Here is a 24408-nt window from a genome sequence, read left to right on the forward strand (position 1 = left end):
ACCATTTTGTGGTGTACACCATTACCTCCAACAGTAAAAGTCTGTGCTGCTATCAAACCAAATATGAATGCTTCTACAGAAGAGTTTCAGAAACTCACATTCCATGCTGGGAAGTATCTAAGCTCAGATTCTCTTAGGCTCCTTGTGAAGCAAATGGTATGAGACATCCATTCCAGAGCTCAGGCAGGCATCTCTGAAGAAGCTCAAGACCTTTTATGGATAGTGAGAGACCAGGTGCGCCCAGGCTCAGCGCACATAATAAATGTGTGAGGAGATGTAGGATGAGTCTAGACATCAGTGTGTGTGTCTTGAAAGATACCACATACACAAACTTTGCAAATGTCCTATGGCCGGTGCCAGACCTCTTGACGGACATTTTTTCTCCAGGTATGATATGAACACGTCTTTAATCTGGACAGTCACAAAAATAAATAAATAAATAAATAAGCAAATAATCAGGTTTATCACTTTTTGTCTCTTTTTATTTTAATTACTGAAGCTACTTATTTTGTCGTATCTTCCTAGGGCCGGCATTTCAAAATTGCTCCGGATAAGCTTCCCAGTGTATCATCTGTCATGGTGGAATCCACATTGCCCAAATAACCCAGCTCTGAATAAGTTCCTCAGGCAGACCAGACCTTGAGAAAAAGGCAATGCCAAGAAATGTTATTTTGATACAACTGCTTTGCTTTCCTGAGACTCTGGCAAGCTACTTTGGTGCTGGAGTGTCCCAAAACTCCTGTTCTGTGGTAGCAAATAATCTGCCCTTAGAAATGGATTTTCATTCTAGGCTGTAGCTTAAAAGAAAAGGACAGTGTGGTGGAAAAACAAATGCTAATAACTCCTCAAATGTTATTGTCAAAGTGTGTGTCAGCTTTTGTTGTAAAAATATATTATTATCTTTCTCTGAACACTAAGTGTTTTTTCCTCTCTTTTCCAAAAGCAAAGGGCTTCTGCTTGTTTTTGTTTTTATGATGTCTGAAGTTGGTTGGGGAATTAAGCCTGTAATTGCATTGCTAACAAGTATTTCTTAGATACATTAATTTTTCCTTGGGGAAAGAAACTGTTAGGAAGAGAGTACACATATTCTGGCAGCAAAAGAGAGAGCTATGACATTTGGCTCCTAAGTTACTACCTGGATATCATTTTAATTGTTTTCTCCTGCTAATAAAATGCAGGAACTTTACTGTGCTAGTTCCCTTATTACACTTGCAAACATAGATTTTGTTGTCATGCTCTTCCAAGTATATTTGGGTCATGAGCGTACATTACAATATATACTGAAAAGCAGTTTGTTAAGGACACAGTGAGGTCTGCATTATTTCTCACCAGTGCAAAACTAATTGTTGCTTTTTTTCTCATCTACTGCCTGCCCATTTTTATTTTTCATTTTATCATCCCTATAATTGCAGTTTGAATTAGGGAAAGGACAGAGCAAGATGGTAAAAGCATTTGTAGGGATATCTTACATAAAGGCTTACCAAGCAGCCAGGAATTCTTGAGTGTGCCACTGTTCAAACAGTGCCCACATCCTGCCTTCCTGTGCCATGCAGGTCATCACTCCAGAACTTTTCTTTCCTGGAGAACTTCTGAACTTTTCTTTGCAAAAAATATGCAGCATGAGATCCAGAGGCTGCTCTTGTCCACACCCAGTGTGAACTGAAGGCTATTACCACTGCAACCAATGGGTTTTACAGGGATTTAGCTGCAGAGCTGGCATGCAGTCTGGCATAGAGTGACGGCCAGGCTGGCAGTACCGCAGGTCACAGAGAGGTTGCCACACTTGCCACAAGGAGCACCAGGCAGCTGTGTCCACAGACATAAAGACGATGTCCAAGGCAGTCACACAAGCTTTGAACTTGATTCTGACACTTTGGAGAGCAAATGGAAGATCTAAATGTGGTTCTCCATTTGTCTCTGGTGGACGATGAAAGGCCAAGAGCAGCAGGAGTCCAGCTGTGACACCAAAGACTGCCACTCTTGCTTCGTATTCTGGCATGAAGTGATGCATCCTTGCAGGGGCTCCCAGTGGGCCACATCAGCTGAGTTTCATGCCAGACAACACCACAGGGTCCTGGATTCAGCACCTCACATTGCAGCACATACATGATCCCCCAGGGCACTGTCCTCCTGGACTCCCAGCCAACTTGGCAGGATGCAGGGATGTCAGCCTGAAGCCCTCAACCCATGGAAATTGTCAATATATTCCTAGTTTAGGGAAGCAAAACACGCTAGATAAGCTATAATTTTAATGGCATTTTCCACACACACTTACCTCTGAGCTGCCTACCATAAGCCTGTTTCCTGCTTAGGTTCTCTGGATACCTTTTATATGGTGCATACACAGCATCTGGAAATTAAATGAAGAGTTAAATAATGGCTCTCCTGTGCATAGAGCACAGTAAAAATTACAAAGAGAGTTTTTATAACTTTTTTAGTATAATAAAGTTAAAGAGACTGAATGCCAATTTTATGACACAAGATTCCTAGATTGCTCCCAAGTCAGCAAGAAACTATTCATAATCTTTTATTATAGCATTGTCATGATGACTGTAATCAAGTCCCTGAGCCTCCTGATGTTACCAGGGATGGTAAATACTAATAAGTTTGCATTTAATATGACATGTAAATAGTCTGGTGCTTGCTTTTTCTAGTATTAAAATCTGTTGATAAATTTGAACCTACTTTTCCTCTTTTCAAAGGATCCGGGTTCTGCAGAAATCTTTGGGATAACTATGTATGATCTGTTCTGGTTAAAATATATATTGGTGTTCCTGCTATAAAAATATTCCTTCTTTAACTCCTTCCTCCCTTCTTCATTGCCCAGAGTGTTCAAATATGAATGAGAAATTTTGCCTAAGCAAAACCTGCCATGAAAGCACCTGAGTATGCTGGCTATTACAGAGTTTGGTTGCATTCACTCACTAGGTCAGAGCTTCCTCCTATGTGTGCAAACCAGCACACTGAGGCTTCAGATGAGCACAGAATCCTGCATTGCTTCTGGGCTAAACTCATACCAAGGGGAGAATCAGGTTTGTTGTAATGCCCCGTCCTCTGTGTTCCTGGCATTTTTGTGTGTTATCTGTCAAAACGGGACTTCTTACTGGGGCTAGCAAACATCAATAAATGGAGTGCTTGCTCCAGGCCATCCGTGTGCTAGTGCTCCACAGATCACAGTTTATCACAGCCATGGTGTTTATACATAGAAAAACCCAGTCCTCTCTGTTCACTAGCACTGAAACCAGAGCTGCTCAATCCTGTGGCTGGGTTGTCCATTCCTATACAGCTCACACATACTTTTCTAGCCTCTTCTTAAAAGCCACTAGTGCTGGATATTCCTCATGCAGTCTATTTTCATGCTTAATTACTCCTGCTATTAGAAAACTTTTCCTAGTGACTAACTTAAAGTTCACTGTAATTTAAGCCATGATTTCATAATGGAGAATTAATTCCTTCACCCTCTACAGCTATTTTCTATGTGCTGGAGACTGATTCTGTCTCCATGTTCTCCCCCTTTCAGCAGGCAGCTCAGGTTCCTCCAGGCTGTGGTTTTGGCCCATTGTGTCCCCTGGACACACACCAGTAGCTGCACTGTGCCAGGCTGGGTGCGTGTTCCAGCTGAGACCGTGCCAGCACTGCAAGGAGAAAGGCTCCCACCATGTGTCTCATAGACAAAATGCTGCTCATACAACTCATGGCAGTAGATACCTGTCTGGAAACAGTACAATCTTATTGACTTTGGTTCACCTTGTGATTTACTAAGTGTACCCTTTCCAAGTCAAATCTTCTCCTATTAGACTGGTGCTTACCTGATGTGTGTGGTCACATATTTGAGTAGATTATTATCTCTGCCTGTGTATAAAAACCTTGCAGTTGTCCTGATTGAATTGCATATTCTTTTTCTGTTTAAATATTTTATCCAATTTGTCAAAAGCATTCTGAATTCTAATCTCATTTTGCAGTCATCCAGGTAACATTTTCCAGATGGAGGTCATCTAAAAAGTTAATAAACATATTCTGTATGCCACTGTCTATAGTGATAATGCAAATACTGAATAATGCTGGTGCAGAATGGACCACAGTGGAGCACTGACCTAATGAATTAAAGTGAGTTAAAGTATACAAGTTGCAGTGGATATTAAACAATTAACACTGAACTCACAGAAGTGGTTACCCACCCACAGCTATGGCAATGCAGTGAGATGATGATAGGTAGCCTTGTAAGGCAGCATCTAAAACGCTGAGGTGCTGCAAGTCTGGCAGAAACAATGCTAACACAGTGAAAATCTTTGGAAGCTGTCATGACAAATTAGTCCTTATTTTCCGTTAGGTGTGTAACTGCTTTCTTGGACCACACTTTGACTAGGAATGATAGATAACATCCTGAAAATCGTGCTCAGTGTTTTCTTTAACTCCTGAGCCTAAAAAACATAGGGAAACTTCTAATCTGAATCTACTGGCTTTCTGAAAGCTTGCCCTTCGCATTCGCCACGTGAAGAAGACTTATGGACAGAGTTTACTGTCGGTTCCAGTGGCTACAGTTCCCCACCAGTACCCTACATGTGTTCCTGCTTGTGTGGCTCTGCCGATGCCCCACTACATCAGGTGTTCTGCACTGAAACATAGCATACTTCACCCCTTTTGCAGTAAGGCTTATTTTCTATAAAAGGATTATATCTTAAACAGACGTTAAAAATCCATTGATTATTTTTACTTATTGTGAATTAGACAAGATGAGGGGGGAAAATCTCCCCTAAGTGCTTAAGAACGTTCTGTGTTGAAAAAAGCATAAGAACAAAAAAACAAATGAAATATTGCTCAAAAAAAGAAAACGCGTTTTGTTGCAAGGTTATTTTTTGTAGGGGGAAAAAGAAAAAAGATGTTTCAGAAAAAAAAATAAAATAAAAGTTGAAGTGGTTTTATTCAATGTCATCTGCTTCTGAAATTCCTGTAATGACCTTAACTGTGGCAGTTCTTGATCAGCCGACAGCATATAATGGCTTAATACATGAACTAAAGCAGGATGAAAATCAAAGAGCAATCATCTTTGGAAGGCAAAATGTCACTGGAAAGGCATCTGTTATCTGGAGTGAGTTCAGCTGAGGGCCACAGAGATGCTCAGGCCAGCCTAGTGAGGAGGGGCTGGGGGAGCTGGGCTGGCTCAACTGGGGAGGGGACAGCACAGGGGGACCTGACAGCAGCCCCATAGCCAGGAGGAGATCCTCACACAGATGGAGCCAGGCTCTTCACAGCTGTACCTGGAGCATAACAATAAAAAAGAAAGAAACTGAGTCTATGTATAAGATTTTTCCCCCGTGAAGACAGTCAGACATCAGATCAGGTTGCCAGGGTTGTACAATCTCCATCCTGGAAGAGTTTAAAGCCCCATTTAGACACAAACCAGAGCAATTTGATCTGATCTCAGCGCAGATCCTGCTTTGAGAAGGGGGTGGAATACAGACCTCTGCAGATTCTGACCACCGTAAACTATCTAATGATCCTGGGATCATTCCAGATGTCTACTTCCATTTTGGAGGCACTCAATCATTTAGCTCTGGATCTCATGTGTTCTGGGAGAAGAACCTCTTGAAAGTAGCCCTGTGGAGAAGAACCTGTTTCATCCTGTTGGATGAAAAACTAAATGTGAGCCAGCAGTGTGCTCTTGCAGCTTGGAAGGCTAATAGTATAATGGACTCCATCAGAAGACGGGTGGCCAGAAGGGACAGAGAAGTCCGTCTCTACTCTGACTTTGTGAGGCCCCACCTGGAGTACTGAAACCAGGTCTGGGACCCCCAGTACAGGAAAAAGTGGAGCTGTTGGAGAGGGTCCAGAGGAGGGGCCACAAAGGTGATCAAAGAGCTGGAGCACTTGCCCTATGAAGACAGGCTGAGGGAGCTGGTCTTGTTCAGCCCGGAGGAGGGAAGGCTGTGAGGAGACCCCATTACAGCCTTCCTGTTTTTAAAAGGGGACTTTAAGAAGGAGGGGAATCAACTTTTTACAAGGGTAGACAGTGAGAGGACAAGGCAAGGTTTTCCCTTTTCCGAGGGAAGGTTTAGATTGGATGTGAGGGGGAAGTTCTTTACAGAAAGAGCAGCGAGGTGCTGCCCAGAGGGGCTGTGGATGCCCCATTCCTGGAGATGTTCAGGATCAGGTTGGTAGAGGCCCTGGGCAGCCTGGAGGTTGGTGGCTCTGGCTGTGGCAGATGGATTGGAACTTGATGATCCTTGGGGTTCCTTCCAGTCCAAGACATTCTATGATTCTATGTTTCACATACATTATTCACTGTTTCAAACAGTGTAAATAAGCTGAGCAGCACCTATGTTACCCAATGAGGAGATGTTGGTTGTATTGTATTAGTAAACAGTCTGCTTTAAGAGAGAAAAATGCATAATCCAGTATAAGAAAACATCTACAATTAAAATAATTGCTGCGCTTGAACCTGACATCAGAAATATCTGTAAGTAGATAGAAATAGTCATAACTTATCACTTTCCTAGCACCAAATCTACAATAGTTTTATATTGCAGATTTGCAGTTTTATAACTTTCTAGTGCAGTGAAAGATGATTTATCTGGTCTATATGATACAGTTCAAATACTCTGTGATAAAAATGAGCTATTGATCCCTGGAGATTCCAATTTAGATCAGTTCACTTAAAAAGAGTAATAAACTGAAACAGTCTGAGAAGCTTATGTTTCGAATGACTTATCAAGGAGTTAAAAAATTTAGTAACTTGAGCCAGCAGTAGCTTTAACAGCAGCCAGAGCCCCAGATTTCACTGAGCCCAACTTTCCCCAGGTATGTGCCTAGCATTCTATTCTATTACACTATGCCCAGAGAGATGCTCATTTGTAGTAGATCTCACGAAAATAGGGAAACAAAAAGACATTCTGAACAGCTCAAACTAAAACCTTAGCAATGATTCTGAGTAATGGAGGTTTGGGCACAAAGACCAGTATGTAAAAACCAAGGAGGTCAGTCCTATTTTGCCATAGGTTTTCCATCACTGCAATTTGAAGCTCTGCCAAAGATTTTAGGAGAGTTCTAGAAAAAGCTCGATTACTGTTTTATTGCTGAAAATCTGCCTAAATGGGTACTTTGGCAGCCCAGATTATCACAACCACATCTTGATTTTAACCGCCTGGCCACTGTGTTTTAATGATGTTTATGAAATAAACATTAAGTGAATGGACTAAAAGATAAATGTACAAATTGTTTTAAGATTGCACTCTGTTATCAATAACAGGCTGTGTCCTACAGAATTACATGTGCTGTTCAATATCCCCGCTAATGACCTGAATAATGGAACAGGATGAAGATCCTTGAACGTGAAAATAATGAGCAAAGGGGGAGTAAAAGCACTGTGGAGCATTAGAATTTCAAGCAATAAATTGGAGAAAATATTTGAAATCAAGAAGATGAAACACATCACAGGTGAGCAGAAAAGGTGTTACACTTGAAAAGAGAAATATATTTTAAAAATGAAAAAGAGCAGTACAGGAGAAGGGTGAGAGAATATTATAGGGAATCATAATCTAAATATGATGTAATTGATGTCGTACTGTTGGCAGAAAGGTGGCTGTTATTCTGGAAAATGCTCAGTAGTTCTCCTCTCATCAATACTTCTTAAGTTTGACAGGGAGTCCTCATTTAGATGTTTCATATTCATAGAGAGGAAGATGTTTTCCTTGGTATTAAGAAAAGTGACATTTTCTGTAGGGGATGACTAAATCAAGTGGGTTTGACTCAGCTAAGAGAACTGACAGGAAGGCAAAAGGAAGGTGGTATCACAGTGGTTCACAGAGGGGTAGAAGAAAGGACAAGAACTGAATAAGGGCAACGTGTGACAGAGGATAAAGCTGAGAAAGAAAACTGTCTTGTTTGAAGAACATTTAATCAATTTCTTAGAAACATATAACCTCAGTCACCAAAGGTCTTTCAAACTGTTTAAAATAGATATGTATTTGTGCTTCATAATGCTCTCTGAAGAGGGAGCCTTGAGTTACTGTCTCTTAGGTAGACCCTTAGAAGTAGGAGAGGAGAGTCTGAAGCAAGATGGCCGAGGAGGTCGTGGGAGGTCTTGCTCAAAATAGAGTACTTACAATAGACCCCTAGGATGTAAAGTATCCAAGTTTAACTATTCATAAAGAGAATTTATTCAATTCTTCCTGTCAGGACACTGTCAATCACCAGATTGTATCTAGAAGGTGGCAGAAGGTCTCTGTTAAAGACACTTAACTTTCAGTAATATAATAAAAAATGCATTAGCATAAGAGCTGAAGTCCATACTAGGAGTTTCAAAAGTGAGAGGATCTGTTTGCTCTCTACAATGAAAGAGGGCTGCTCAAGTGGAGGTGAAGTTGTTTCTTTGCTGGCTGCTGTGCACATGCTGTCAATGCCCCAGGAGCATTGCTTCAATAGCAGACACTCACAGACAGAGCACTTAATAAAAACGAAATGATTGAGGGTCTTTGCATAAGGTAATACTCAGATCCTTTAAACAACATGCTTGGTTACTGCCCACATGGTGGTGGGTGTCTCTGTTGAGAGGGCCCTTGCAGTAGCATCTTCATCTGGACCTGATGAGAATCTCCAGACCACTGCTCTGGCACCCTTGGGAATTGAGGGCTGTGTGGTGGGTGTGCACCCATTGCCAGCTACACCACAACTACAGCTTGAGAACTACTCGAGCTTCAACCACTGATCTCACAATTGAAAATACACAGCTTTTGCTAAGTTCCAGAGAGAAGACCCCGTTAGCTGAACAGTGTCTGCACTAGTTATTGACCTATTAGTTTCCATGGTAGTAATTTTACTCCTTCTCGAAAGATTCCATCCTCTAGACTTCACTGCTTTTCACTGTAGAACTGAAGCTCTCCTTTGACAGCTTCACTTGCTGGACTAATTTAGAAGCACATAAACCTGTTGAGATTGCAAATTAATTATGGCCTGACTGCATCAGGCACTAATAGAGATGCAGTTTAAATGACTGTTTCAGGGTTGGTATATAAGACTCTTCATCTCTGAAATGTAAACTAAACTTCCTGACCCATCAGTAATGGCTGTCACCACTACATACACAAATCTGAACATATTTAATCCTCACATGCATTTCCCAGAATGGGGAACTGTACATTTTTATGCATTACTGAAGGCTTTTTCCTCATGAATTTTCCTACATATTTAGTGTAGAGAACACAATATATTACAAAATTCTGTTCAAACATTGAAGATCCTGCTTTGCAATTTCAACAGCCCTAACAAGACTTTGATACTTCTCTCAGCATTAAGATAAACCCATTTATTCACATATTCATGAAATAGTTGCATATTTTGACTGGGAATTTTGAAACAAATGGTCCCAAGTTGTTTTGGAGGTTTTGATGAGGGAAAAAATAAGATGGCAGGTATTCCAGGTGGAGAAGAAATGTACCCACTGTATGAGCCAATATAAAAATGCCTATTCCAAGGACCCTCACACTGGAGGAACTGATAGATCTTTGGGTCTGTGATCACCTCCTCTTCCAGTTCTTGACACAGAGTGGAAGCTCTGAAGAGATGAAAGAGATTCGCATCGAGGAAAATTCACATTGAGGATACTCATCTTTGATCAAGTAAAGCTCTTTGGACATCAAATAACTAAATTTCTAACTAACTTGTGCAACATTTTCTCCTATTTAGGCAGTAAGCTGAATAGTAACTATGACTTTCCTGGAATTCATTTTTCACTTACCAATGAAGAAACTACTCCCTCTACTATGCAGCAAACAGATTAAGAGTTTGAGGTGGAATATCACATCACCTAAGACATCTGCTGTAGCTTGTCTGAAGAGATAAAGCACCTAAAGGAATTATTTAATATACATCCACTGGGAAGTGCTGTGAGACAAGGCTGTAAGCTAAGACCTATTCAAACTGAAATATAGACGAGCCAGGGATAGCCCATGGAGATGAAGTTCTGAGGATTTCAGGTTCTATAGCTGTTAAAGCAGAATAATGACACTGGCCTTCTCTGGAAAGCGTTTTGAAATAAAAGGAACTCGATATCATTGTAGGAGAAAAAACAATTGGGAATCATGAAGTTGCAATACTCAACAGATAATCTGTCAATATAAATACCCATTAACTGCTGAAAAACTGCTTTAAAACAAAGCATGTTTTGCAGTATTTCAGGAAGGAAAAAAACCACAAACCCTTTTTACAGAACAGCCTCACTCTTTATAGGAGCTGAGGGGATTTATACTGCTTTCAGCATCGCAGCATCTGAAAGAAGGATTATGTTTATAACCATAAATACAAAGAGCCCCGCAAGCACTACTTGCTGCCCACTCAGGGCTTCCCAGACACAGCCAGAAGAGAGCTCTGAGACCTCTGGAAATGACTGTACCCACTCCAGCTACTTCTGTGGCCTCTCAATCAGACTTGAGGGACAAAGACTGAACTGAAGCAGATCCCTCTTTTGCTATACTGCTATTTTGGCGAACAATGAATCTATGCTGCTTTACATAGCACTATGAACAAAAAAATCTGAGTACAGGACTTATTTGATGTTATAGCCATAGTGCACAACTGATACATGATTGATTCCAACATGGGCAGGCAGAATAACTTGCTAATGAGCTGCATGAAAGTGCTTGAAAGTAATAATGTTTCTCCAGCCATACAGGCATCTGCGTTTCAGCACAGGATGGGTGGTCTCAGCAGAGGGATAGAGTCTGCAGTGTCACACTTTTTGAATTACATTCATTAGCTGTCACTTTTGCTGACTTTCAGAGTATTGTGGACTCCATGTTTAGAAGTCCAGTTTTTCTGCACAGAGAAAACTGCTAGATTCTTGTAAGAAGATGTGCAAAATACCAGCGTTTATACTTTCATAGCTGAAAAGGTTGCTTTCCCCAGCGATCAGATTTTCTAAACCCCCCCAATGGACAGCAAGTGAATTTCCAAAAGAGGATTTTGGCCACTTCATGCATGAAAGTTGCATGCAAGGGGACCCATGTGCTTATGGCTGAGTGTCTAAATTAGCCTGAATCATTGCAAAATGATTCCAAGTAAGAAGGGACCTAAATTCACTATAGAGATGATGTGAATTATGATATGCTGAGGAAGAGCCTGTCCCACTCCCCTACAGTTCCCTCCTGCCTGAATTTGTGAGCTGTAGTAAAATCACTGTGTTATTTCTCTGCCATATTTTGTTAAATGTCATTTCCTCTGTGCCTCGCTTTCTTGTTATAGGCCACATTTTACTCTTCCTACTAAAATTCCACTCACTTGACATCAGGGTAGTAACGCAGGTGCTGTAGGAAACTGCTTTATTTACACTCACTGCTGCTGACAGTTTAGACCTAGTAAAGGAACTTGGAAAAGATTAGGCAGTATTTCAGCTATTAACTTATGGGCTATTTCACACTTCACACACATTTTTCTACTTTCAGAACTGTGTTGCTTCACAAAGCTTGTCAAAGTTTAGTGACTTTTAGAGCTTGTGCTCATACTGCTTGCATTAGTTCACTGAATATGGATTTCCAATACCTTCCACATTCCTCCAATTTTTACCCTTACATATTCTTGTCAGCTATCACAATGTGAAACAGCAAGATGTCCCTTTCTATTGTGTTCTAACTGCTGCTAAGGGGTTACTGATGGAAGCAGTGGCCCTCTGACACTTATTGTCTTGGAAGTTGTTTATCTATGAGTCTTTAATTCAGTATCAGGAGAAATATTTCTTGGTAAGAGAGCTAGACTGATTTTGTTTTCTCAGTTATTCTTTAGTACAGACTTAGGGAATACCTCACAGAATCACAGAATAACACAGTCATTAAGGTTGGAAAAGATCTCTAAGATCATCAGGTCCAACCTATCACTCATATTGCCCATTAGTACAACATCTCCATGTCCTTTGAACACCACCAGGGACAGCGACTGCAACACCTCCTTGGGCAGTCCATTCCAGTGCCTGTCCACCCTTTTGGAGAGGAATCTTTTCCTAATATAAAACCTGAGCTTTCCCTAGTGCAACTTGAAGCTGTTCCCTTTCATCCTGCTGGGATGGCAGAGGCCAGAATGCTTACAGTCACTAAAGGTAAGCTTGTAAAAGTACAGAAGAACCTGAAAATGTGTATAGCTTACCAATGACAGTAAAAAAATCACAGTCATCTAAGCTCAGCTGAAATCACTGAGAACGCCCTGTGAAATAAATAACAAATGAAAATAAAAAGTGGCAAACCACAGGCAAGTTCATGCTTAGCGTAGACTTTCAATTCTAGTGATTACATGTACAGATAACACACAGGAAAAAAATAGGTATTACTATCCCAGGAGCTAAAAATAAAAAAGGACAATCTTAAAACAGGAGTTTTTTAGTGATAGTAACTGGATTTGTGCAGGCAACATTTTCCCCATCCTGCAAAGCTGACTTCAGACATTTTTCACGTTCTGTGAAGCAACAATAGAAACTCTCTGAAGCGTTTTTCTTGAATGACTAGACAGGTCCATTCACTTGATGTGTTCACATTAATAACAGCTAAGCATGTCAATACTGAATGCGCTATAAGCTTATAATGTATGCTACATAAGCATATTATAAGTCTCTGCTTGCAATGTTCCCTGTTGGAATTCAATGTTATTAAAAGCATTATAAATGACACAAATGAATACTGGGACCCAGCTTCATGACCACACGTGGCTCCTGTCAGACTGCACAGCTCCACTGCCTTTTCTCCATCAGATCAGATAAGGCAAGAACTGGGTCTGTTATATATGAGGCCATTTCCATTCAGGTCACTGACCTGCTGATTTGTAGAAGGCTGTTATCTTTCTTAGCAGCAAGTTTCACAGCATCAGCTCCAAAAAAATATCAAAAACTTCTCTCTACTTGCTCACAATCTTGCTGCTGGTGCAATTAGCTGTGTGGGAGGTCTTGATTGCAGGCTGATGTCACAGAAAGCTATGATCAGTCTTCTGAAGGACCCAACACGCTGCTACAGAAATTCTCATTTAGGATGTCATGGGAGGAATTAATGCAGAAAGGAAAAATCTGAGGGGCAAAGAATAATGCTTGCATGGCCACATGTACCCATGAACATTTGGGATTCTTGTTCTACAGTGCAGAACAATTTGCGATAATTATCTTGATGAAGATAAAGATAACGGGTCAGAGAAGGCACCATTTTCTGCTCCTAGAAATGAGTCTCTTCAGTGTCAGGGACTACTGTTCTTAGGAAGGAGTTATTTAGTGACATTTCATGTTATCAGTATGGCGCTGCCTTGGAAAGCTGCTCCTAAACAGTTATCTGTTCTTCTAAACAGCAGTGTAAAAAGTAGTCATTAAACAAGTTAAATTCAATGAGGTGTTAGGAGAACAAGTAGGGTCTTGGCCCAAACGGTTGGAACATCCTTGGCTGATTTTGAAAACTATTCAGTTTTACACCCATTTGGATTACTCTCTGGAACTCACTACCCCACACTACACATCTGTAATGCAGAATTTGTTTTTTAGTCAATTCAGGATTCATTTTTAGTTTCTGGGTCTTCACTTTAGTATTTCATTAAATACAAAATGAGGTAACAGCTGCTTTTTCTCATGTTGTGTTTAAGGTCTTAATGCTGGTTTAAACAGGGGCAGTTGTGACATCTGTCAAAGAGATGCTGCCAATAAAATTCTGTGTATTTTGAGCAGTGGAGAATATAAAGAACATCTCTGAGTGAAATGTCATTCAGTAACATGGCTATAAGAGAGGCTTATATCCCTATTTGCTCTCATCTTGAGATATATCAGAATGGAAGTCAGTGTCACAAGACAATTCAAGGTTATTTTCTCCTAAGCACCTCATGCAAATTGTATTGAGCAGCAGGAGAGAGCTGTTTTTAATAGTGTAAGAAGTTCGAAGGTGAATTTTGGAAACATATCAAATATTCTGCCACTAAAGATTGTCCTTTTCTGTCAAGCATATGGAAAATATTCCTGATTGAAGCAGAAGGACACAATCAAGTTCATATTATTTTTAATACAGTGATAAGTGTTTAAGCCAATTGTGTTAATAGAAGAACAGGATGGCTCTGGTAAAAATGTGATCATCTCTGTTCTACAGCTGTTCACTGATAAAAGTGTGGGAATTTCCAAAGGAGAGGCACAAAGGTAAAAAAGAGAAAATTGCCCTTTCCTGATGACCTGCGCTGTAGACATGGTAACCATCTAAATATCTGAGGGAGGGTCAAGTATTTGCATCATTTGTTGAGTTCCTGACAAAGACTTAAACAAAGAGGATTCTTCCCATTTTTACATGTAATGCCTTCCATTTCTGAATTCATCTTTGTTACAGCAAAGACTCCACGGGTCAGTCTCATTTTAAGAAAGAGCTGCCTAAAATTAGGTATCTGCCAATAAACTTCCATTTCTGAAGTCGGTGCCTAGAGTGCTGTTACAGTATTCTCAGTGGAACTTACAGTGATCCAGCTAACAACATGGCGGGAGCTAAATCTCTCTGCTGACTGTAAGAACTAGATTTTCCTCTCCCTAATAACAATTCAGGTTTCATTCAATTCACAAACATAGGTGTCCAGTGCCATTTAAGGTGACCTATGATATCTGGCAAATACAGTACACTGGTGGAAGATACAGTACAGGACCTACAACAGAACCTTACTTTTTGGGATTTGCAGCTGAAGGCCAAATGAGCATTTCCAGAGGTTAACAAAGACATCTCAGAAAGTACTAAGCACCTATATTTAGGTAGTTGGATCAAGTTCTTACATGCCACCTTAATTTAGGCATCTCAATCTCGATCTGAATGGCTGTACTGAATACAAAGGATTTTTGATTCTCCGTTAACTTTAATCACTGATTATAGCCTGCAAGCATCATATGCTGCTCAGAGGGAGGCAGGAACTCCCTCTGCAGCACCAGATTCTGGGGATAATCTTCATGGATAGTTAATCTTTCCATACGGAAAACACTGCCGTTGAGCTTAAGTGCCTAAAGAAAACCAGTTACAGAACTAGGGAATGAGAATGACAATCTGCAGTGTCATCTGCTCAAGCAAAGAGAGCATGTTGACCATGTTGACCTTTTCTGTTAAACTTGAGATGAGACAAAATATCAGTGTCATAGCTATATCAAATAGTCTTTAAAAAGTGAGGAAAAAATGAAATGTGTGAGTCAGTAAGTAGGAATATGGCTTTCCAGACCACCCTTAGCAGACTAGCACTAGCAAAATAATTAACAGATAACAGCACAAGTATTCTTAATAAATAAAGGCTTACTGGAGCAAGACAAGTAAAATTGGAAAATTCTGTTCACGATCCAAACCACAGTCTTGCATTTCCCACAGGAACTGAGAGATTATTAGCGTGTCTGAAAATTAGATCATGATCTTGATGGGCTACATACGGATTTGGGTACTTCACTTCAGCATAGATCAAATATTTTGTTATCTTCAGTCTTTTGCATTAAATGTGCTACTATGGAAACAAGAAGCAGCCATGTCTGGGATTCCTGGAAGTGGCAAGATAGATAATTCCTCTGATTAACAAACATTCTGGCAGTACAACTCAGTACTTCATCTCTAATGGGTCTTGGCTCAGAGTGACAGAAATACAATGGATTTATTGAATTGTTATACCATTCTTAACACTCTCTGATTCTCATCTTAAGATCAATGTATATTTTTTAGCTCTATTGTAAACCTCGGTAAAACTCTGAAAACAGTGGAGCTCCCAATCTTAGCCTGGCTATGGTTGCAGAGGTCATGAAGGACACTCTTTTCTCTATTGGAGCTAAACATATGCAGTCAACCAGGCATTGGCATGGATAGCTGTACACTGTACACCTGCTTAGCTCCAATCCTATGAGAATTTGGAATTTCAGCCATTGTAATAGGCAGGCAGGACTGACAAAGTTTTGTGAAGAGACCTGAGGAGGAGCGTTGTTCCCAGTGTATAACAGAGTAGTAAGCCACTGTAGGCAAGCAGTCAGAAGTATTCCTGCACTCAAAGAAAGAGTGAAGTGTGCTTGACAGTGACAGTAAGTCTGAAAAAATCCTCACAGAAAATAGTCCATAAAGAAATAGTCCATAAAGAAATACAGAAGTTAAAAAGATTTCAGAAGGAAACTGTATGAGGGGTTTATGACCTAGAGAGAGGAAACCAAACAATATGATCCTATTTAATGTTTGAAAGCCAAAGAATATTGCAGAACAGTTAAAAACATCTATAAAATAAAGATACCAGATAATAAACCTTCTACAGAAATTGCAGGCAGCTCTGTAACAATAATATCAAATGGATGGAGACTGAAGTTTGAAAATAAATTTGAGAATTAATTAAACTGACAGTTAAAATAACTGAAAATAGATTGATTCCATTTGTTTTCTGAATAAATGAATTTAAGGGAAAAAGAGTTTTCTCTGTGAAAACTGTAAGGTTTTCTAACAGGAATCGTCTAATACTGGTAATCCAAAAGTTCCTCAGTTTTCAGCTGAAGACTAATAATTTTCAGCTCAAATATACTGTCCAATGCCTTTATGATTCTGCTTACCACTGTGTTGCCCTGTTACCCTGAAGATTACTTCTTTCATTATGCTTCTTTTTACAGAAGGTCTCATAATGCGTACAGATTTTCAATAAGGGAGAGAGTCATATAACAAGAGAGACTTAAATTAAGGAGATTTAATTACAGTGAATTCAAGCAAATCACAACTCCTGTGTTGGGAGTCGCTTTCAGAAGCATTCTGAAAAGAGATTACACTGATTTCAGAATTCAGAGTAATTAAAGGGGAGGGAAACATTTTTTAAACAGTTCTATTTGGTACTTACTGTGATTAAGTACTTGGTGCTCAGTCCTTTCTCAATCAAGACCAGTTATCTTTTTAAAATATGGATTTCAATTAAGAAACAGACTGGTATTTCTCTCATATATGTGAAATTCTTGTTGAAATATAATCATGCTCTTGAAAATGAGGTGAATGGTCCATCTGGCCTTCCTTTAATTAAACTGTAAAAAAGACTGGGAAGTTGTAGAGCCTAGGAAGTAGAAAATTATTGCAGAATTGACTGGGTTTAGTTTATGTGCTTATCCATGCTAACTCTTCTGTCAAGTATACTTCAGTGAATATAACTGAAGAAGGTTACATGTTTGATGACATTTCGCCAAGGCAGAAACACAAATCATAGGTCAGTTAACTGTTGAACTTCATGGAGTGTAGTGTAATTAAGAAAAAAATAACAGAGAGAAAGAGAAAGAAAGGAAAAGAATAAAGATAGGAGAAAGGAAAGTGGAAAAGAGAGCCTATACCAGTTACGTCAAATGCATGGAAAGCTGGCTAGATTTCATTTTGTAGTCTGCTGAAATTTCACCCCTTGTACTATTTAGGTGCCTTCTTTGACTAAGTTCCTAGTAATGCTCTAGGGAAAAGTTACACAGATGGCAGAAATTTGCTACAAGAAAAATTTACTGTCATTCCTCCCATTAATAGATGAGAATGTAATATTCATTAAAAAGATTCCAAACTTCAGTCATCCCCTAATGATCATGCAAATTCCCTCATCAATGCATAATAGAACAAAAGAGATCCATGCATTAAGAATTACTTCTACCACTTTCTATGGCATTTCATTAAAATATCTTATTTGAAACAACCTTTTGCAGAAGCTACTTAGCAGATTTTCTTACATGACACATCAGTATATGTAGAGCCAAAGAGGCAGGAGCTTCCCCACAGTTCTGCTTGGTTTGGTTCTACCAATGATAAAATCCAACATAAAGGCTTTGAGCTTGCTGTTGATTTAGATTTCTGTCATACAAAGGAAACACCAGGACCACAATTTCCTGCATGATGAGGATAGATTTTGTGAAATTGTTTGCAGAGCCAACAAGAAGTAAGCAGTGAGAAACTGCACTGCTCAATTCCACCCTCTGCCTTGAACAATGAGGAGAAAGCACAAATGACTGCGAGCTGGTTGGCAGAGACTTCTCAGGAAGAAAACGTTAATGGGGAGATTTTCAAGTTACAGCTAGGCTATCAATTTTAAGCCATTTCAACTCAGGAACTAGGCTGCCAGTGGGAGTGTAAGAGGAATGGATACCTTAAATTTGGTCCATTTTAGGTTCCTGCTCTGAATTGCTCTCGGGATGCTCTTTGTCTTGATCACCTGAGGAGAACACAGACCAACCTTGTAACTTAGGTAAGGTCTCTGAAAACTCCTCAAATTCACTGAGACCTTTCTAGCACACTTCAGCTATTACATGCTGGAATAGATGCTGGAAGATCACATATGATTGCTGTTTCCCTTTTGCTAGAAAAAGCTAAAACTTAATTCACCATGAAATAAGACCATGTGCTTAAATGATAGGTAAAATGACTGTGAAGCTGTTCAGGCTTTGTGACCTCTGAAAAAGCATGAAATGCCTGAGAAGATTAGCAGAACACCAGGCCGTCGATGGTGTATCCTTCTGGTCAGTGTACCATGCTCAGAGGTTAGGAAAGCATTGCTCGGGTCGCATCACATTGTGAATGACCCAGCACTTAGACAGGGTTGATATGGTCACTGTACAAAGGTGTCTACAGCAGTGCAGGGAACAGCAGTTATATTTCTCCAGATGAGAAATTCAAGTAAAACCCCTTGACCTTGGTGTGCTTATTCACCTTTGAGGATTCGAATTTCATTTTCCCTGTGTCTGTGACAGCATGTTGGAGAATAATAAAGCAAAGCTCTGCTCTTTTTTCAGGTGAGGTTTGTTTATCAGGTACCAAGTTGCTCTAAAAACAATTCAACTTCTTTGTAAGAGAAAGTCACCATGCATTAGATTTTCTGTTAGCTTTCTGTCGAAGTCTGTGAGTACAAGAACATTTCAAGATCAGGATTTTTCTTTTTGATGATAACATTATCCAAAGAGGTAGCAGGGTGGAAGGGAGGAATGCAAAGTCATGCCTGAGTAACTGTAATCGTTAATAACTTGCTTATTTATAATTAGATAAAAAGCCTCCCAGGTTTCAGTTGTTAGTTCAGTGGATTAACAGCACAAGGACATTGACCTGTCATGCCTTTGCAGGAGCAGCTTGCTGAGTGAAGATGCAGGAGCAATGAGTTCTTTATGCATTCTGGGCAGGAGAAGATCAGTCTTCCTTCAGAGAAGGAAGGCAAAGAGCACTGAGTGTGGTGGAATTCATGGTAAATTTGGGTGGGTCTTTTTTTGGGGGGTGAGGGAAAGGGGGCTGCTATGTTAGACTCTTATGTTAGGTTTGGAAATGGGTGTAGGTGTAAAAATGGCTTATACCCTTTTATGGGTAAAACATCATTCTCCAAAGATTTTCTTCCATCTGTCAAAAAATGTTAGGCAGAAAAGAAGGCAAAATCTAAACACACAATGGAGGTACATCGTATCAGGTTTGAGGAAAGCAAAAATCACTGCAGTGTCCTCCAAGAAAGAAGGTATGAGGACTGGTCCAGTATTCCTCATAACCTCATATTCAGTGCCCCCTATTTCAGTATGCTAGTTCAGTATTTCAGTATGCCCATGATGTCAGAGGCTGTTTGTGGTGGTGTGGCAGTAGAGGCTGAACCGTCTCAACAATATAGTATTACATTTTTGTTGCCATTTTGAGGCATTACTTTTGAAACAACCTGTTTTTTCCTCAGGAAAATAGAACATTTCAGATGTTGTTTTTATTTAATCTTCCTGATAGAAGGCAGCACTAATTGTTCATGTTTGGTAGACCCTTCGAGCCTGTTTGTCTCCAGTGACAATAACTAGGTTGGTCTTGGTTGTTTAACATTTGGATGCCAATGCCAGTGTTGAATAAAACCAAATCCTGATGGGCAGAGTACCAAATCTGAATTCCAGTACGGAATTCACCTTTAGGTTTGATTTCTGTAGTTATTGCTCAGATATGAGGATAAGTTCAGGCACGTAAATTTCTCTGAAATTTTATATAAACCTTAAAATAGAAAATGAGGATGAAAACATATGTATAATACTAGATAAACAAATTATTCACCACTACGTAGCAACATTCTGGTAAATTATCCACCTAACCTCTGACAGAGCAGGAAGAGCCTTCATAATAATAGAAATATGTCATAAATATTGTTCTTTAGAGAATATTATCTAGTTTTTCCAAATCTTTTCCATTTTCTCTCAGTTTCTGTCTTTAATCCTTGTCAGTAGTAGACGTAGATTAAAAAAAAGCCTGCATGTTGTTGTTCTCTAGGAAATAGTAACTTTCCAGGTACTATCCTCAATTTTAAACAAAATATTAGAGCAAACATGGTGAAACTTGCCAATCAGTGAAAGTTCAGATAGATAGACAGATTCAAAACAACAAAATCTTTTCACTATGATAATGTCACACATAAGGAAAAAATAAAATAAATAAATAAATAAATAAAAATGTTACCTACTGTGCACAGTCTTTCATTTATTGAATGAAAATGGAAAATAACAAGCATTCTGACACTGTCAAAACAGGCCAGCTGGACTTTTTCCCTTTCGAAAAAATGCAATCAAACTTTACTCCCCAAATTTAACACAACTGCATTTTCCAATTGAAGAAGTGATCCATCAGCTGGTTCTTACTTACAAAACCTGACCCTGCCAATTGGAACACTAACAATTGATAGCAACCTCACTGGGTTAGAGTTGCAGTTTTGGTCAAACTTCTTTTCTGGTCTAAGTTTTTGTAGAGTCGTTAATGGACGGGCCAGGGTCCAGACTGGTTGGGGTGAGTAACCTGCCTTGGAGCCCTGCAGTGGTAATGCCAGGACTAATGCAACCTGTTAGCTTAATTTCAGCTCCTCATCCTGACAATAAGAGTGCACTGGTGCCCTTTAGCCACAATCTGCTATGGATCAAAGCTGCAGCAAGAAGACGGTCAAAATCAATTTTATCCTATTTCTTGGTGAAACCAAGAATGTAAGTAAATAATTTACTAAGGAAATTACGTATTCAATTATGAATTCAGTGACACATTTTTGCTTCATCTGCACTTCCATGACTGTTCCCATACTGTCACACTGCCCCTTTGCTGCTATCTGTCACACAGCAACAAAATGTAGTGGAATATTGGCATCTACTTCTATATCACCAACATCCACCTCTGATGTCCTGGGCCAACAAAATAAAATAGGAGGCATTACTTTCAGAAAAGCTTTTCAGTTTTAAGGAAAGTCAAAACTCTGTTGAGGATGATGTTTTGCTGAAGGCAAACAGCATCACTACTTGTCACCCTGAAGACAGATTTTACCTAGGTACACAGCGAAGTTCCTGCTCTATGGAAGGAAGAAGTGTCATGCAATAGTTAATACGATGCCATTACCTCCAGGCTATTACCATAAAGACTGTGGATCTGCTATCTGATAAGAAAAATTTTTGTCTACTGCACTCAGCTTCCCTAAGTCTATAAACTAGATCTCCAGAGCATGAACCCCAGGCTCTAGGTTCAGCACTCATATCTTTTTCACTATCACAAAGCTCTTGCCTTCTACTGAGTTAGAGACTTTCCTGATGGAAGACAAGAGGACAGACTGCTTGCACACATCCACCACATAGAGTCTTCTTCCTGCTTTCTCTGTTGCTGTTACTCATAATGTACTTTGCCCAGACTGAAGGCTGTGAGGTTGCTGGTATGGGCAGGATTGCCAGTGCTTTTCTACAGGACAAGAGGGACCTCTACCAATTCTGTGGGACAACAGCTCAGAGAGGTTGAATGGCAGTCAGAAAACCTTCTTTCAAATGTACGTGCCACATTAACATGGCCTTCACTCTAGGGCATTTCTTGCAGCTGTATTTATAGCTGCAATTTGGAGCCACTTCATTTTATGTTGTATAGGATCAGCAGGATGATGAACATTTCCGAGTGTGTCACATCAAAAGAAACAAATGCTCAATCACATTTATCTTGGTTTGTATTTATGGATAAAAGCCCTAGAGACCATTCCTTGAGATGATCAGCTGCAACTAAGTACATGCAGGAAGCTGGTAGAGGAGATGATGCTTTCCTAAATCCGAAGGTGAGCTGGAGCAGCATCTGTTCCACAGAAGGGCAGGGCACTGAGCAATGTGTCCCACTAGTATGTACTAAAAGAGATGCTGCCCAGAGAAGCAGTGATGCCCCATCCATGGAGTCAGGTTGGATGGGGCCCTGGGCAGCCTGCTCTGGTGAGTGGCAACCTGCTCATGGCAACTTTATGGGCTTAAGGTCCCTTCCAAACCAAGCCATTCTGTTATTCAATGATTCTTACAGTGCCCAGGAAAAGGAGCAAAAGCAGCCAAACAGCAATAGGGACTTTCAAAAGTGTTTTCCTTGACACGATGCAGCTGACCAGGATATGCCCCGCAGGAGTACAGGAGTCTGTGACCACTGGTCATATTTCACATGGAAATGCCCTCCAGGTCACCAGAAGAGCTCAGCTGAAGTCTGCCCTCCTCCACTCCAATTATTTCCCTATGCTCTTTAATTGCAAGATCCTTCTTGCTTCTAGAGCACTCTTACATCAGAGCTTCATCATCCAAGCCCTCAATTTCTGCACATAGATTCTCTGCTCTGAGTGGTCCCATGCAAAATACACACTGAACATTCACAATTGCAGCAGAGCTGTCTTTCTACCTGAGCCAACACACATCCTATACAGCAGCAACACATAAATACTGCACACACACAAAGAGAAACTACGAGGGGAGAGTTGTGAAATAGATGAAGTATGAAGGGAAAGGAAAGGAGCTGATTTTATGGGTACATTAGCAGGGAGAAACACCAAAGGAAGAACCCTTCACAGCAGTGACATTTGGAGCCTAAATCAAGATGACATCCACAAAGAGACAGCAGAGAGATCTTGCTGTTCCTGTGATTGCTGCGGCTGCTATTAGGACTCCTGCCATTCAGTGAAGCAACTGCTGTTGTCTTTAGGGGCACCAATTTAGGATCCGCTCCAGTGGCTGTAATTTAATAGTAAAAGGCATCAGAGGCTGAAACTGGGAACTTGGCAAGCATGCCTGAGAGAAGAGCGCTTTTGTGTGCGGATCACTAAGCCTTCAAATCCCTGCTACAGTTCTTCTTTCCTCAGTCTTTTTCCTTTTTCTTTTTCTTTTTTTCTAGGAAACACACAGCCTCAGAGTGTCAAAGAAAGCAGCACAGCTCACCAGCCAGTGATGGCATAAGCTTATGCTGAGATGCAAAGCCAACCTGAGAAAACTGGGGAGCTGAGGGCAATAGATCTGTCTCCTCTGCAGTCACCCAGGAGGGCAGAGCCTGGGGGCTGTGGGTGCATCAGAAGGGGCTGGGTGCTTTGCAGGTCACTCCTGTCCTGCACACCCAGGCAGCATTCATCCCTCACCACCTTATTCACATCTGATCAGTACTGGGGATCTTTAAAGGCCATCTAGTCCTACTAGCCTGCAATGAACAGGGATTCCTACAGCTTGATCAGGATGCTCAGAACTCTGTCCAGCCTGGCCTTGAATGTCTACAGAGACAGAGCATCCGTACTACCTCACTGTTCCTGCGCCTCACTACTTTACTCTTCCTTATATCTAGCCTAGATCTCACCCTTTTAGCGTGAAACCATTTTCCCTTGTCCTGTCACAACAGACCCTGTTAAAGAGTCTGTCCCCTTCTTTCTTACAGCTCCTCTTTGGACACTGAAAGGAAACTAAAAGGTTGAATGCAGTCTGGGTCTATGAGTCACGGTGCTGAGTTTCACCTGGCAGCACAGAGCAAAGAATTCTCTGTCTCCCCATAAACAACCCATGGAGCCACTGGGCTGTGGCTGTCTCGTACATCCTCTTCATTGTCTTTATCACTCATTTTGAATGGTTCTGTTTAAAAGATCTTCTTGGAAAACTCACATTCACTGGGACAAAAAACACACCAAAAAACAGGAGACGAAACCCCACCCAACATTAGCTCTCCATACAAGCAACATGAATGCAGACTCCTTTCTCTCAGAGCATAGACAGCATGATGCAGATGGTTGCATTTGGTTTAACAGTCTTTAAAATAAAACCAAAGTAATCAAAGCACCTTCTGGAGAGGCTGTGTAATGTGACAGTGCATTCAGCTGACGCTGCACCACTCTGTGCTGGGCTTTAGGGAAGAAAAAAGAAAGGGAAACATGAGTGACTTTGAGCACCACTGCAAATGTAACTGATGTTCTACTTGGATTAAACATTTCATTTACCTGACACTGTGACTGTGACCTTTTCAGCTGCAGTTTGGCTCTAAATGACTGATGTTCTCCATGTCACACACATGAGGTGCAGCAGACTGGTTCTTTCGAAAAATGGAAATAGCTCTGCAGGCATTTTGTCTCCCTGTTTTGCAGAGATATAGCAGTGAATGCAATAAAAAGTAATGGTGTGGAAGAGATAGTGCTGCTGCTTTCCAAGGGTCATGTCTATATGGCTGGTGTGTGGCA

General features: G+C 40.5%; 1 long non-coding RNA gene across 1 annotated transcript in view; it reads right to left on the reverse strand.

The window, feature by feature from the left end:
• Window positions 1-513: 513 nt before the first annotated feature.
• LOC140248515 (uncharacterized) overlaps window positions 514-24408 on the reverse strand; it is a 28137-nt gene continuing 4242 nt past the window's right edge. The window contains exons 2-3 of the long non-coding RNA XR_011902850.1: window positions 2276-2350; window positions 514-638 (exon numbers count right to left, since the gene is read on the reverse strand). This is a non-coding gene — a long non-coding RNA (uncharacterized lncRNA). The remainder of the gene's footprint in view (window positions 639-2275; window positions 2351-24408) is intronic.

Source organism: Excalfactoria chinensis, chromosome 2, assembly GCF_039878825.1.
Source record: "Excalfactoria chinensis isolate bCotChi1 chromosome 2, bCotChi1.hap2, whole genome shotgun sequence".
Lineage (NCBI taxonomy): Eukaryota > Metazoa > Chordata > Aves > Galliformes > Phasianidae > Excalfactoria > Excalfactoria chinensis.